General features: G+C 41.3%; 1 protein-coding gene across 1 annotated transcript in view; it reads left to right on the plus strand.

Annotated features, from left to right (window-relative positions):
• RGL1 (ral guanine nucleotide dissociation stimulator like 1) overlaps positions 1 to 17,426 on the plus strand; it is a 271,120-nt gene that overhangs the window by 84,588 nt on the left and 169,106 nt on the right. The window lies entirely within an intron of this gene.

The following is a 17,426-nucleotide window of genomic DNA, read 5'->3' on the forward strand; positions in this document are numbered from 1 at the left end:
CCAGACCACCTTACCCACGTCCTGAGAAATCTGTATGCAGGTCAAGAAGCAACAGTTAGAACCGGACATGGAACAACAGACTGGTTCCGAATTGGGAAAGGAGTATGTCAAGACTGTATATTGTCACCCTGTTTATTTAATTTACATGGAGAGTACATCATGCAAAATGCGAGGCTGGATGAAGCACAAGCTGGAATCAAGATCGCTGGGAGAAATATCAATAACCTCAGGTATGCAGATGACACCACCCTTATGGCAGAAAGTGAAGAGGAACTGAAGAGCCTCTTGAAGAAAGTGAAAGAAGAGAATGAAAACGTTGGGTTAAAACTCAGCATTCGGAAAACTAAGATCATGGCATCTGGTCCCATTGCTTCATGGCAAATACATGGGGAAACAATGGAAACAGTGACAGGCTTTATTTTTGGGGGCTCCAAAATCACTGAAGATAGTGACTGCAGCCAGGAAATTAAAAGACACTTGCTTCTTGGAAAAGCTATGACCAACCTAGACAGCATATTAAAAAGCAGAGACATTACTTTGCCAACAAAGGTCCTTCTAGTCAAAGCTATGATTTTTCCAGTGGTCATGTATGGATGTGAGAGTTGGACTGTGAAGAAAGCTGAGCGCCAAAGAACTGATGCTTTTGAACTGTGGTGTTGGAGAAGAGTCTTGAGAGTCCCTTGGACTGCAAGGAGATCCAACCAGTCCATCCCAAAGGAAATCAGTCCTGAATATCATTGGAAGGACTGATGCTGAAGCTGAAACTCCAATACTTTGGCCACCTGATGTGAAGAAGTGACTCATTTGAAAAGACCCTGATGCTGGGAAAGATTGAAGGCAGAACGAGAAGGGGATGACAGAGGATGAGATGGTTGGATGGCATCTCGGACTTGATGGACATGAGTTTGAGCAAGCTCCAGGAGTTGGTGATGGACAGGGAAGCCTGGCATGCTGCAGTCCATGGGACCACAGGGAGTCAGACACAACTGAGCAGGTGAACTGAACTAAATTAAAATGAGGATGTTCACTGTTTCCACTTATTCACTGGAAACTCTTACCAGTGCAATAAGGAAAAGAAATAAAAAGGTATCCAAATTAGCTATAAGTAAAACCACCTTTTTTTCTCTGTAGATGACATGATCGTACATGCTGCAAATCCTCACAAATCTATCAAAGGAAAAAAAGAACCTGGTAGAACTAGTAAGTTATTTTGGTAAAATTTCAGGATACAAAATTAGTGTGTAAAAATCAATTGTATTTATTTGTATATTATTAATTTGTATATTATTAATTTGTATATTAGCAATAAGCAAATAGAAAGTAGAATAATAACTAAGACATCATTTGCAATAACGTCCCCAAACATAAAATACATGAAACCTGTACTATGAAAAATAGAAATATTTCTATGAGAAATTAATGAACAAATGGATTGATTTACCTTGTTTAGGGCTTCCATTGTGGCTTAACTGGTAAAGAATCTGCCTGCAATGCGGGAGACCTGGGTTCAGTATCTGAGTTGGGAAGATCCCCTGGAGAAGGGAACAGCTACCCACTCTAGTATTCTGGCCTGGAGGATTCCATGGACTGTATAGGCCATGGGGTCACAAAGAGTTGGGCATGACTGAGCGACTTTCAAAAGGAATCCACCTTGTTTATAGCTTGGAAGACAATATTGTTACAATTTCAACTCTCTCCAAATTGATTTCTAGAGTCAATGAAATCTCAGCATAATCAATATTGCTTTTGAGTCAATATTATTAAAATGTCACTTCTCTCCAAAATGATTTATAGATTCAATTAAATCCTAATAAAAATCCCAGAAGGCTTTCTTGTAGTAAATTTCAAGCTGTTTCTAAAATTTATATGGATATCTAAGTGCCTGGAATGGCCAAAAAATTTTGAAAAAGAAGAATAAAGTTAGAAAACTTACTGATCTCAACATTTACTGTAAAGCTATAGTAATGAAGACTGTGTATTGGCATAAGTTTAGACACATAGATCAATGAAACATAATAGAGAGTCTAAAAATAGGCCCACATATGTAAGGTCAATTGATTTTCAATAAAGATGCCAGGGTAATTCAATATGGAAAGGATTACTTTTTCAACAAATGGTCTGGAACAACTTATTATCGACAGAAAAAAATGAACCTCAACCCTCTATCATACACTAAAATTAACATGAAATGGATCATAGCCCTAAATGCTAAAACTACAAAGCTTTTGGAATAAATTTTGTAACCTTCAGGTAGAAAAAAAATTTCTTAAGACACAAAAGCATGAATATAAAATGTTTGACTTGGACTACATTAGAATTTAAAGCTTCTGTTCATCATAATATACTAGTACGAAAATGAAAATTCAAAGGTAAACCCGAGACTGGCAGAAAATATCAATATATATCTGACAAAGGATAGCTTTCCAGAATATATATATATGTATATATATATATATATTTTTTTTTTTTTAAAAAACCTCTTGTGACACTGGTAGAATCAATAAAAAGTCTGCATAAAAATGGACAAATCTGAACAAACTCTTCACCAGAGATGACAGCCAGCCAATATATTCATGAAAAGATCTCCCCGTCATTCATCATTAAGGAAATGAAAATTAAAACCATCACATGATATCACTACACATCCATTAGAACATTAGAGGAGATATAGTTAAAATGAGCGACAATACCAGCTGTTGGCACACAATGCCCCTGGCACTCTGATACACTGCTTATGGGAATGTAAAGTTTTACAGCCGCTTTGGAAAAGAGTTTTGGCAGTTTCTCATACAGTTAAACATATATTTACCATATGATCAAGCAGTTCACTCTTAGGTATTTATCCAAGAGAAATGAAGTCATATGTGCACATACAGAATTGTTCATGAATATTCCTCTCACTTTTATTTGATGGAATCCAAACTGAGAACAACACAAATGTCCATCAGCAGATGAATGTACAAGTGAAATCTTTAACAATGGAATGCTATTCGTTAAAATTAGTAAACTACTAAGACACAACAACATGGATCAATCTCAAAACAAGTATAGTAAATGAAAGAAGCCAGACACAAAGGTGCAGACATTGTATGACATTCAGTGTAATGAAACCCTAGAAAAGAAAAAAATGTCCCATGTATTTACAGAAAGCATATCCCTGACTCCCTGAATACAGTGATGGGGTGAGATCAACTGGGGGGAAGACTGAGGCAATAACCTTTTGGAGTGATGGCAATGCTCATTATTTTGATTTTAGTTGTTGATAACCTGAGTGAATACATTTGTCTAAAGTCATTGGATGTACCCTTAAGGTGAGAAAACAAAATTGTACCCCATTAAAACTGTCATTGTGTGTAGTACTTGCTCTGTTTTTGAGGACCAAGGTCTTAGACTCAGTGTAGGGAAACTTCATAGGTGTGGACAGTTTCTCCGTTGTATGAAGCCTTTTCTGTACTGGGTACTGTGTCAGGCATTCTTGTGACAAAAGCATTTGTATTAAAACTGTGATGGAACATAGTGGGTTGAGGGAAAAAAATAAGAAATGAGGAAGGATAGGATATCAGTGAGTTGATTTAGTCAACAAATATTTACTGACCATCTTATATGTGCCAGCATAGCCTAGGTGGGGCTTCCCAGGCAGCTCAGTGGTAAAGAATCCCCCTGCCAATGGAGGAGATGCAGGAGACAGATTCAATCCCTGGGTCAGGAAGATCCCTTGGAGGAGGAAATGGCAACCTACCCCGGTATGCTTGCCTGGAAAAACCCCATGGACAGGGCTCCAGTCCATGGGGTCACAAAGAATCAGACATGACCAAGCAACTGAGCATGAACATGCATGTCCTAGGTACCCAGCATATAAAGGTGAGTATAAATGGTCCTTGACCTGTAAGAACTCACAGTCTACTACAATGCAAACTAAAGTACAGTCTTATAAATGCTGTAATAGAAATACAACCAACTTACATGGGATGTGCAATCAACTTCCCAATGGGTTTATCACCAGGAGGTGACGTTTGCATTTGTTTTTAAAATGAAATCCCCAGTGGTTAAGGTCAAATGCTTTGGAACCATGCAGATATAGATGGGAATCCTGGTTCTGCTGCTTCCTCCTTCCCTCATGGCTCATTCATGTTGTTATACAGCAGAAACCCACACAACAAAGCAATTACCCTCCAGTTAAAAATAAATTTAAAAGGTAATAACAAAAACAGACTTACAGATATAGAGAACAGACTTGTGGTTGCCAAGAGAGATGGGGGAGAGGAGGACTGGGAGTTTGGGATTAGCAGATGCAAACAATTACATATAAGATGGATAAACAGCGAGGTTCTACTGCATAGCACAGGGAACTGTACACAGTATCCTGAGATAAGCCACATGGAAAGGAATATGAAAATGAATCACTATATGCATAACTGAGTCACTTTGCTGTACGGCAAAAAATAAACACAACATTGTAAATCAATTATATGTCAATAAAATTTAAATAATAAAAGCAGGCAAATAAGTGAGAATCCAAATAGGGGGCCATGAGGTAATGGTACATATCGGGTATGATAATTACAGTGTCAGGCATGTATGCACTCCAGTAGATGATTGGTGTTGTATTAGGAAGGGTGTAGGCTCAGCTGCTCTAACAGAGACAAAGAAAAGGTGAGGGGAAGAAGAGTATTTTGGGCAGGAGTTGTCCATCAACAAAAGCATGAAAGCACTGTTTGGAGAATGTGAGAAGTCCAGCCATGTAGAGAGTTGGGGAATTGGAGCAGGGCAGAGGGGACTATATGACTTGTCGGTCAGGGTACAGTCAGACCATGACATAATGTGTTAAGAACCTTGAACTCTATGCTGTAATGGTGCATTCTTGTTGCAGGTTCCTAAGAAGGCCAGTGATCTAATTAAAGGTTTTTAGGAAGTCTACTCTGGCGATGGTGTAAAGGATGACTAGCCAGAGTTAAGGGCAGAGGGTCTAGCAACTTGGTTATTGCAGTTGTTCAACCAAGAGATTGTGAAAGTATGTATCAAGGTGGTGGCTGGCACACAGAAGGTTCTGATCTGTCTTTAAAGAAGTAGTCAGTAGGACTTGGTGACGACTTGAGGAAGGAGCTTCGTGACAGGGACCAGTTGAGGATGAGTCTGAGATTGCTAGCTTGGGTGTCTGGATGGATGGTGTTGAAATAAATCTCTAGACCCAAGATGGAGTCTCTTTTGCCTGAGGTGCCATGTTATCAAACCAAACGTTAGATAACTTTGCGTCTTTGTAAATGCTCTGCTAGAACAGAGGTGCAGTGTAACTGTCTTCAGTCATCGAGTCCCCAAACACCAGACCCAAGCTCATTTTGGGCTTTCTCACCCCAAACATGGCTGGCTATATTTTCTATTTGTCTTTTCCTTGCTTCTTATTCTTTACCCTGTAGAAGTTTCTTGCCTTCTGCCTTACTTTGCAGTTCTGAGATTGTCCACTTGCACGATGTGTTAAAGTTTGTTTGTATCCCCTAAATAAAGCTTGTATCTTGCCATTAGTGAATACAGGAAACCCACAAGCAAGAGAAGAATTCTGTAGTGAGTTAAGAAGTATGGACAGTGGATGCTGTTTTTGTGGAAAGCAGTGATTTTGAAAGTGTTTTGGTTGAATTTAGGGGAGTGTCCTCCAGTATATGTACAATTATTTATCAATTGTATATGTGCAGCATTGTTCTAACATTTGTGTGTACTATAAAGCATAACAGATGAGATGAAATAAACATGTAAATCCAAGTTGTAATCTATAGTCTTGGGTACCAGGTCAGGGGTGTGCAATTCATTTTAGACCCACTGGGGTATAAGAGCCATTGTCAGGCTTGTTTGAAAGATTAAGGCCCTTCCTTTCTCCTCCTTTCTTTCTGTTTTTCTTTTTTTCCCCTTGAAATAGGTATGCAAGTCATTACCCACTCTGAGCAATATTTGTAAAACTTTCTTTACATCTGTGGTTGCATTGCCCTAGAAGTTCCTTATAGTTCAAATGAAGCAAGATTTAACTATTTTGACACAAACTTTCGCTATGTTACAAAGCATTTCCTCCCTAAAAATTGGATAAGATCAAGAGACAGAGGTTCTGGTAAAAGTCCCAAACTGGACCTGGTCCTTGCCTGGTTTGTCCCAGCAGAGAGGACCAACTAAGGACTTTTCGTCTGACTTCACTACCGCTTCTCTCTAAGATGATGGAGAAAAGGAGAGTGAGGGAATTTGGCTCAATAACTCAAACTAAAGCACTGGGGACACTTATATTTAAGACTAATGTCCCTGCCAAAGTGCTACTCAAATGTATTGAAAGTCCTGCCTTTCTATTTCAAGTTCCTTTTTTTTGTCTGTGTGAGACCAGTCTATTGCACATGGAAGGCGAGTGTTGCCAGATTCTAATTTGGAGAATAAAGAGCTTATTTTTGGCTAATTGGTTCAGTAGGAACTGGAGTAAACCTAAACAGCTCTGGAGGTCTGTGGCAAGGAAACAGAGGGGAGAGGGATTTAATCAGCCTTCACCTAGGCAGCCTATTGATAGACTTCTAGGCTGACTTAATGTACTTATTTCTCAGGTAAGATACTTGGACCTGATTTCATGATATTTCATTCTCTGGATGATGTTATACTTACAAAAGCAACTAGCCTGGAATTCCTTTTTAGGGCGCACAAGTGGATAAAAAATAAAACCCCACACTTTGTTTGTGTCCAGACTAAACTGGAGAAATGGAGTAGGTGTATAGAAGCTGTGACTCTAAGCCCACTAAAGCTGCACTTGCATTTAAGTCATTTTTCAGCCCACGGTGATGTTAGTAATCATTAAAAATCTCTGGTATCCCGAGCCACTGTCAGCTATAATCGAATTGGAGCAATGAACCTGACCTCTGCATTCACTTCAGCTGTAAATCATAAACCCATCACCCTCCCTAGCAGAGGCAGAGAGAAATCAGTGCGTACCCTAATAGGGTCCATATGTTGTTGTAAAGAAAGTCTTAAAAAATAATTAGGCTTACAGATCACCATACTTTTGCAGCAAAAAATGTACATATGTGACTAAGAAGTGAGAGAACGAACAACATCAAAGTTTGGCTTCTGTTTTCTGCCATTTTTTAGAAAAAGTGGAATAATTGTTTACTTAGCTCTGGAAGGGCAGGCCTGGGGACGTTGTGACAGGCATCTGGGATTGGAGAGGAGCTGGCAGAGTGGGACATGAAGGGTGGTAGGAAGAAACAGGCTCTCAGCTTTGTAGATAAGGAAGCACACATTTCAGATAACCCTCTCGGCCTTCCCTCTTCTACCCGAGTGTAAATAGTTAGTGTTTCTCTTTAAACATGAATGTTACAAAGCCAAATTAACATAGCCACAATTCTGTAAAAATTGTCACAGGCCATTGTTGTTGTTCGGTGGCTAAGTAGTGTCCAACTCTTTGCAACCACATGGACTGCAGCATGCCAGGCTTCCCTGCTCTTCACTGTCTCCTGGAGTTTGCTCAAACTCATGTGCCTTGAGTTGGTGATGCCATCCAACCAACTCATACCCTGTTACCCCCTTCTCCTCCTGCCCTCAATCTTTCCCAGCTTCAGGGTCTTTTTCCAATGATTCGGCTCTTCCCATCACGTGGCCAAAGGTTATTATACTATGCAAAAGGATGCTTTGCTCTCAATCAGACAGATCTGCTTTCAAATTCTGCTGTCTGACCTTGGGTGATTCACTTCACTTCTCTGAGCTTCGGTGAGTAGGGGATTCATACTTGACTCACCAAGCTCTCAATGTAATGCCCTTGTATATATCTATCTTCTAATGCTTAACCTATTGTTTCAAAATAGAACTCTTCTCTTCGAATGGTTGTGAACTTTCCAGTGGTTCAGATTAAGAACTCCCAGCATGAAGCCGCCTAAAGGAGGACACATGCTTATTTATCTTTATTTCTCCCTGCTTCATCCACACCTGGCACAATGATTAGGCTAAATAAGTAAAATGTTGGGGATTTTCCCATCCCTCCTGTGCATTGTATCTTGTAGGGTGAGGTTTAAGCAACTTAACTGTCATGTCCCTGGAAATTTGCCATCTAGTTGCAGTTAAGTCAGTTTGGCCCATTGATTCCCTCAGCTAGGAAGTCAGGGATGCTAAATTGAATATTGGCACAATTGCTCTTTGGACTAAGAGGTCTGAATCTGAGACGGACTTTCATTCAGTTTCCACTTTGGTTTATTGGAAATGCCAAGGTCAAGCTGTGGCAATGAAAAGAATGGAGAAAGTGAAAAGTCCTGTAAAAGCTGAAGGAGGAAAAAATAAAAGAGAAGAAAAAAAAAAAAAAAAAAAGCAACCCAGTTGGAATGAAATGGTGACCTAGAATGAAATAATCCTTCTTCCCCTCAGACAGATGCCTCAGTGGATTTCGTACTGAATCCAAAACTAAAACTGAAACCTAACCGAGTGTTCAAACCTGCATTCTTCCACCCCTCATTTCTTGGTATCAAAGTGGAGACATTTCACGAGTTCTGTTATCACAAACTGTATGTGTGTGGGAAAGGGGCAGATAAAATGGGCCAATTAGACTGCAGCCACATCTATCAAAACTCTAACCCTTCACCTTGGTGAAAATATAATCTAGGATCAAACACAGAAGCCCTGCAGATGTACACAAGCCATGTGATGCAGCCTTTGAAAAGACTGTGACGGATGGCGGCTGCTTTCTGAAGGCCTAATGAGAAATCCAGGCTTGGCCCTGCTAGGAATCTTTGCAATCTTAAAGAAAAAAGTAGGTTCTAATTCAGTAACTATTTCATATATCCCAGCAAGATCCTCCCTCCAGACTGAGTCGAAAACATTCCTGACTCTGTTGCTATGCAAAGCAGTTTTCCAATACGTCTTGGAAACCTGCTTGAGATTTGAGAGTGCAATTTGGTTTTCAGTGGCCTCATTTAGGCTTGAGATCTTTTGGTTCACTCCAAAATAATGCGAGAGTTCTATTCTTCTTGGGCTATGGAGGGTAAATTCTCATCTAAGATACACGTGAATCCAGGATGCATCCATGACACACCCTTATAGAACTGAGGTGAAAAGCAGAAAAAAAAGAAAAAAGAAGTTGGAGTGTCTTTATAAAAAAGTTCACTAAGAGACTCTGAGGGCTTCCCAGGTGGCACTAGTGGTAAAGAGCCCACCTGCCAACGCAGGAGACCTGAGAGATGCAGGTTCAGTCCCTGGGTTGGGAAGATCCCCTGGAGGAAGGTATGGCAACCCACTCCAATATTCTTGCCTGGAGAATCGCATGAACAGAGGGGCCTGGTGGGCTACAGTCCATGGGGTCCTAAAGAGTTGGACGCAAGTGAAATGACTTAACATGCACACACGCAAGAGACTTTGAAACAATTGGAAATATGGAAAATCATCGAAGATAATGATGACCTCTTTTCTAATACACATGGAACATGACCAACGCAACTGCATTTACTGATGAAAATGTCACTGTGCTATGGCAAGTGCCAGCCTTTGGGAAGCTCATGTCCAAATTCCATAAGAAATAGCTTTCACTTTCTATTGTGTTCACTCTAGGTGACACAGGTCACCCAGGGATAAGCCCACAAGATCTAGGTGAGAGTCCGAATCGAGAAGCAGCATCCCTAGTAGTTTCTCCTTCTTTGTCTTTGTGCTTCTGTGTGCATCAGGATCACTGAGTTTTTGGTGGCACCTAGGACAGGTTGGGCATGCTACATCACAGGTGCAGGCCCAAGAAAGCTGAGAAGAAAGTAAAAATGTGGGCCACTGGTAGAAGTCATCCTAACACAAGGTACACAGGTCCTTCCCTCTCCCATGCCGGATGAATATTTGTTGTTGTGTTCAGCCACTCAGTCATGTCCGACTCTTTGTGATCCCGTGAACTGCAGCACCCGGCCTCCTTGTCCTTCACCATCTCCTGGAGTTTGCTCAAACTCATGTCCATTGAGCTGGTGATGCCATCCAACCATCACATCCTCTGTCGTCCCCTTCTCCTCCTGCCTTCAATCTTTCCCAGTATCAGGGTCTTTTCTAATAAGTCGGCTCTTTGCATCAGGTGGCCAAAGGATTGGAGCTTCAGTTTCAGCATTGGGATGAATATTGAACCTGTTGGTTTAGCCTTAGCCCCATTATGGGCATTTGTTTCTATCTCACAGGTCAAGATCAAGGAAGGAAGAAAATAGGTGGAAATGAAGATGCTACTCTGAATATAAAGTCTAGCACTTAGTCTAGCAAATTGGTGTCTGGGGTATTCAGCAGGACTAACTGGATTTAATCATTGCTTTGTGAAACTAATCAGAGTGGGGCAAGGTTATCTGATCTAATGAAAGAAGACTTGTAATTAAGAATACATGTTATATGTAAAACTTATGGTGGCCTTGCTGCTTAGAGATTGAGAAAGAGGATAAGGATTGGTCTAGTGCCAGCTCACTGTACATTCCTCTCCCAGAAGCGTTTTCTTGAAAGAGATTTCCCCCCATCGGGACCTGCCATTATCCTATGGTCTAGTGAAAGTGACTGTAATTAAATAGATTAGACTTCTGTTTTTGGTAAAGTAAAAGATTGGGAACAGATCACTCTTTAACCTGAGATGTGGAAAGGCCAAACTATTTGGAAGTTAAATGATTTTGTGCATTAACTGATACACTCCATGGATTTCCTTTCCTGAATCTAACATTTCAAAATTTAACATTCCTCCTGTGAGAAGCTCTGTCCTGAATCTTTTCAAGAACTCCGATTCCTGGGAATTCAGATTTTTCAGCATTTACATGGTGTTATTTTGTAAGTGGGCTTCCCTTGTGGTTAAGCTGGTAAAGAATCCACCTGCAATGTGGGAGACCTGGGTTCGATCCCTGGGTTGGGGAGATCCCCTGGAGAAGGGAAAGGCTGCCCACTCCAGGATTCTGGCCTGGGGAGTTCCGTGGGCTAAGTGGAGCATTGACTATTAAGGGGTAGTAGCAGTGTAGTTAGTGTTCCCAGGTCGCTTAGTGGTAAAGGATCTGCTTGCCAAGGCAGGAGACCCATGTTTGATCCCTAGGTCGGGAAGATCCCTTGGAGAAGGAGATGGCAGTCCACTCCAGTATTCTTGCCTGGGATAGCCCCAGAACAGAGGAGCCTGGCGGGTTACGGTCCACCGGATTGCAAGAGTCAGACACCATGAGCGACTGATCAACAGCAAAGCAGCGTAGTGCCGTGGTGAGGATGCAGCTCTGGGGTCAGGACGGCTCGAGAGAAACTCCAAGACTGGTTCGTTCATCTCTCATGATCGAGCTTCTCAGGAGTCTGGCCTGAGGCTGGGCTGATGCTTACAAAGTGCAGACCCAGTGCCTGGCAGGGTGAATGCTGACTTCAGTGTGATAGTGGTGGTGGGGGGCTTGTTAGTTAGCCCTGTTGTTGTTATTGTTGGGACTTAAAAGATAGCTCTGACATGAATCAGCTCAGCTTTCTTCAACTTGAAGATAAAAATTAGCCCGGGACTGTTGAACTGGGTGACGCTCCCTTCATGGTTTTTGTGTTTTGCCCTCATTCAGCCAGTTAAAGCTGGAGTCCACAGAACTGTGAAACATGGAGCCTGGGACAGTCATGTGACTTGCAGTTTTATCCCATTTTCAGCTTTCAAGTGACATCATCGCTGAGCTTTTTGTTGTTATAAAAATGCAGGCCGTAAACAGTTCAGTCCCTTAGACTTCTCTCTCTCCCTTAGAATGCTGGAGGGCTCTTTGTGATCGGCGCCTCCATTCTGTCTAGGTGTCCTCTCCCTCCCCCACGTCTGTCTTTGTAGATTTGTTTCCAGACTGGCTCTGCTGAATGGAGACCAGGAAGGGAGCCCAGCTGTTTTCCTTGTGTTTTCTCTCCATGCTGAGCAGGAATTGCTGAGCAAAGAGCAGCATTTCTCAAGGGAAGTTCATAAGGGTAGTACAAACTCGGTCTGGGTTTTCTTTCTTCTTCCCTTCTTTTTTTTTTTTTTTGGAATTATCATTAAAAACTTCTGCCAAACACTATCAGTGAGAGGGGAAAAGTACAAAAAATCTGAAATACAGTTGAGCCAGCCTTTAAAAAAATATCAGTCTGAATGAAGAAGGGAGGCCTTGCACTTCTTTAATTTTCTACATTTAACAAGAGACAGTTGCTGTCAGAGAAAGTCACTCCTGACTCCACAGACGATTGTGCAACTTTGCCCAGTATTCAGTGAGATGGTCCATAATTAAAATTCCTTTGGAAATGGTTGCCCAATGATTGACATTTGTCCCAAAATATATCATAATGGTAAATGTGTAATCTTGGACTCCAGTGAATTTTTTTTTTTTTTTATGGAAAGAAAAGAAAATAAACTTAAAAAAAATATGACTGAACTTTTTTAAAAAAACAAGTTGAAGCAGCATAACAAATTTATGTCCAGTTTTGCTGTAAAAAAAAAAAAACTGGCAGTCCAGCAGGGGAGACCAGATTAAGCTGAGGAAAGCAAAAGAAAGCAATATGCAGAATATAAGTGAGTTGCCTTATACAGACTAGAATGCTGTTGAGATTCCAAAGAGGAAGAAATAATGAAGATCTGTTTACCTCCTAATACATGGACATACACTGTCACTTCAAACACAAATAACTTTTAGTATTGCTATGAAATGTTTCAACATGCCCCCTTTCCCAGTCCTAGGGAGCTCTCGCTATGCCAGGCTTCCTGGAGACCTTTCCATCTGATGTCTGTCTGTGCCCCAGTCTCTATTTCCCCACAGAAGTCCCTGATTCCAGACAGCTGCTGCTTTCTCTCTTTTCAAATGGCATAGACTGGTGAGACCACTGTGATGCACCCCCACAATTGGGAAGGCTATATCTTAATACCTTCTTGGATCCCCCCAATTTGTAAATACCTCAATAGCAATCAGGATTAGAAAAATCTGCCACCACGCCATCCTTAGATTTGGGTACTAAGCATTGGTGAGCACCCCCAAACACCAGCTTTAGAAAACCTCAGCAAACTTACAGTTGACTACATGACTGAGAATTTGGGGTTGTTCCTGAGTAGAAAAAATTCAGATGTTCTATCTGTCAATACCAGGGTGCTCTTCATGCTCTTTTTTGACTTCTGAATAACTAATGCTTGCCTAATGTGGGAATCAGTGAACAATATGTGAATGACCCACAGAAATCACAACTTTTCACTGTTTTGTTTAGTAGTATAGATTGCTCAGCTCTACTGGAAAAGCAATTTGATGCATATTAGTTTTGCTTTCTACATTTGTGGGGAGGTGAGTGTTTTGTCTCTGTAGGCAGTCTCAGCAACCTTGTAGTCTGTCAATTCACTTTATTTTTGTTTTATTTGGCTGCTTTGGTTTTCCGTTGCATCATGCGGGATCTTTGATTTGCAGTGCATGGCTCTCTAGTTGTGGCAGATAGCATCAGTAGTTGTGGCGTGTAGACTTAGGAGCACGTGGGCTTTAGTAGTGGCAGCACGTGGGCACTGTAGTTGGGGTACAGTGGGTTTAGTTACTATGCAGCATGTGGGATCTTAGTTTCCTGACCAGGGATCAAACCCATGTCCCCTACATTGCAAAGCAGTTTCTTAACCACTGGACCACTATCTATTTATTTTAAAGAGGAGGAAACTGAGGCTGAGGAGTGAAATAGTTACTCAGGGTTCATATAGAGAATTACTATGAGTGAATAATTTGAACCCAGATCTCCTGACTGGAGTTTCAGTGCTCTTTGTATGATGCTATTCTAAATCTTTGATTAAAACTAAGAGGCAGACTCATTGAGAGATAAACTTTTTAGGTGGAAGAGTTGTAAATCGTAGGAGATAAAGATAAACTTGTCTTATCTGAACAGGACCTCAGCTCTTTAGGAAGAGGCATAAGGATGAGAGAAAGTAGGAGGAAAGACATGGCAGGAAGACAAGTGATCCTGGAAGAGACTGGAACAGGGCAAATGCCATACTTTTTCAAGAATTAGAAGAAATCTGAGCTGAGTTAAAAAAAAATCAAAGTTCTTCAGGGAGAAGTAAGAGTTTATGTGTATAAAGGGAGTAAAACAGAAATATTGTATTGTTGATATGAATGATGGAATCTGCAGGGGCAGAAGAAAAGCATGGCCCTAACAGGTAAAGAGAAGAAACACCGCACTATTGCAGTAAGGTGGTGAATATTAAATACTTTTTTTCCTTCCAAAGATAGGTGAAGAGGAGATGTCGTAGGAAAAAGATAATCATTTAGAGAGAACTCATACCTTATTTACTATCATAAAGTGAAAGAAAGTGAAGTCGTCCAGTCGTGTCCAACTCTTTGTGACCCTGTGGACTGTATAGCCTACCAGGCTCCTCCATCCATGGGATTTTCCAGGCAAGAGTACTGGAGTGGGTTGCCATTGCCTTCTCCAATTGTAGGATGTCAAATAATGAAGAACTGATTGATTTATCAAACTTCAGCATAGGGGTTAATAAAGTAAATATAGATTTCGGTAAAGTTGTGCCCTAGCACTTACTTGAAACTCAACATTAAAAAAAAAAAAAAAATAAGATCATGGCATCTGGTCCCATCACTTCATGGCAAATAGAAGGGGAAAAATTGGAAGCAGTGAAAGATTTTATATTCTTGGGCTCCAAAGTCATTGCAGACAGTAAATGCAGCCATGAGATTAAAAGACGCTTGCTCCTTGGAAGGAGAGCTATGACAAACTTAGATAGCATGCTAAAAAGCAGACACATCACTTTGCTGACAAAGGTCCACATAGTCAAAGCTATGGTTTTCCCAGTAGTCATGTGCAGATGTGACAGTTGGACCATAAAGAACGTTGAAAGGAAAGATTACGTGTTCAGTCGTGTCCGACTCTTTGTGACCCCATGAACTGTAGCCCGCCAAGCTCCTCTGTCCATGGGATTCTCCAGGCAAGAATACTGGAGTGGGTTGCCATTTCCTATTCCAAGGGATCTTGTCAACCCAGGGACTGAACCCGTGTCTCTTGCGTCTCCTGTATTGGCAGACAGATTCTTTACCACTAGTGCCACCTGGGAAGGGAATTGATGCTTTCTAACTGTGGTGCTGGAGAAGATTCTTGAGAGTCTCTTGGACTGCACAGAGATCAAACTAGTCAATCGTAAAGGAAATCAATCCTGAATGTTCATCAGAAGGACTGATTCTGAAGCTGAAGCTCCAACACTTTGGCCACCTGATGTGAAGAGCCGACTTACTGGAAAATACCCTGATGCTAGGAAAAATTGAGGAGAAGGAGGCAGTAGAGGATGAGATGGTTAGATAACATCAATGGACGTGAGTTTGAGAAAACTCTGGGAGTTAGTGAAGGACAGGGAAGCCTGGTGTGTTGCAGTCCATGGGGCTGCAAAGAGTTGGACACAGCTTAGCAAGTGAACAACAGCAGAGCATTCAACCAGGCTTAGAGTCGTTCTGAGCAAAGGCCATGTGTGACTGTATAGGTCATACCTATAAAGCCTGCCCTGGTCAGAAGTTAAGGTGGGAATAAAAAAGGAATGGCATGGTCTATTTTTTCATGATATTTCCCCTCCCTCTATCTATTCCACTGTTACCCATGATTCATCAGATGTGACCACCTCTCAAGGAACACTGTTATGCCAGGTACCTAAGACAGTGACACTTCAACTCTAGTCCGTGGGGAAGGGGCGTGAGGGGGAGGTCTCATTCCACCAGTGAAAGGTAGGGGCCAGGGGTTGAAGCCCTTCTGAACTGACCTAGGAGAGAGTGTGTGAACTTGGGAACTGTACAACTTTCTAGCAGTGACTTAATCTCTCTGAGTCATATGTTACATTGCTGTGAAATGGTGATGTTTACCCTGAGGCATTTTTGTGTGGATTTGAGATACAATAAGTCCCCAACATATGAATGAGTTCTGTTCTGAGAACGTGTTCATTAAATCCAATTTGTTCGTAAGTCCAACAGAGTTAGCCTAGGTAACCAAGTAACACATCTAACACATTGGCTATATGGTATTATACTGTAATAGGTTTATAATACTTTTCACACAAATAATATGTAAAAAGCAAGCACAAAAAATAAAGAAAAACATTTTTAATCTTGCAGTATGGTACCTTGAAACGTACAGTACAGTACCAGTTACATCACCACAGCTTTTACACTTGCTTCCAGACATTCTGGACTTGAAATAACGTTACTGAACCACTGCACTCTATAAAGTCAGTACTTTGTACAGCAAAGCACACAAAAACAGCCACTGTAGAGGGTGTACGCACATGACAATGTACCCCAGGTGCGTGAACTAGCTTATGTGATTGGACATGTGAGTGCAAGTTTGCATCTTTGCAAGTTCACAACTTAAAGGTTTGTATTCAGGGGACATACTGTAATGTGAAAAATACCTAGCAACGTGACTAGGAGGCAATGAAAGTGCAACTTATGTTAGTCATAGGGTCGTTTTGTGCATATGAGCGAGGAAATATACTAAGCATGGTGGAAAGGCCTCACGTCTCAGAGAGGGTGGCGGATCTCAGAATGCTTAAAGAGCCTCGTAAGAGCTGGCTGCCTCTCTGCACCCATCCTCAGTACCCAAGTACCTTGGGATGGTTTAAAACTCAGAATTGCAAGTTCTTCCCAAACAGGGTAAGGGGCAGTCTGTAGGAAGTCAGTATGCAATAGTCGGGTCAGTCTCCAATACGGAAAACGTGCCAACTTTCACCTACACTGTGGGGATGAGACAGCAGCTGTGGGCAGACAGTCGGGTAAGAGCCATGGGGTCACTGGGCTCCGTTACATTTACACATGTTCCTTTGTTCCCCCAGAGGTTCTGCAGTCTGTCTAGTTTATCCAGGTACCTTTCCATGATATACAAATGGGACAGCCCCAAAACCATCTGATGTAGTTTTTCCACTTTGTTCTGATTTATTATTTGTTGTTTACAGTATTATCTCCAATAACAACAATGGAATTTCCTTCCCTACTAATTTGGCCTGTTTCCATTTTGCCTGTTTATTTTAATTTCCTTTTTTTGCAGCTGAAACCCCCAGACAACTCTCCTTTGTTTATTTCCTTGCATGTATGTGTCAGCATCATTTATGTTCATTCGGAAGAACTTTGTTCATTAATTGTCAAGGTTATGTTTCCTGGTTCCTAGTGGGAGTGTATTGAGTGCTTCATGCTTCTGAGTACTGCACAATGGTTTTGGTTAAGTTTTCCTCAGCACTGCTCTCTGCCAGAAGATTGCTTGCTCTCCATGGCTCACAGATGGAGCATGTGAGGCAGAAAAGTAACTTGGCTGTAGAAGACCCTTCTCTCGAATTTTCCGACCTATTACCCCTGCCCAGTTTATCAATGCCATTTCCATTTACTTTTATTTTAAATTTAGTTTTTGACTGGAGGATAATTGCTTTACAAGGTTGTGTTGGTTTCTGCTGGTTTATGAATCAGTCATAATTATATATATGTCTGCCCTCCCTCTTCAGCTTCCCTCGT

The sequence above is a fragment of the Cervus elaphus genome, chromosome 14, assembly GCF_910594005.1.
Source record: "Cervus elaphus chromosome 14, mCerEla1.1, whole genome shotgun sequence".
NCBI lineage: Eukaryota > Metazoa > Chordata > Mammalia > Artiodactyla > Cervidae > Cervus > Cervus elaphus.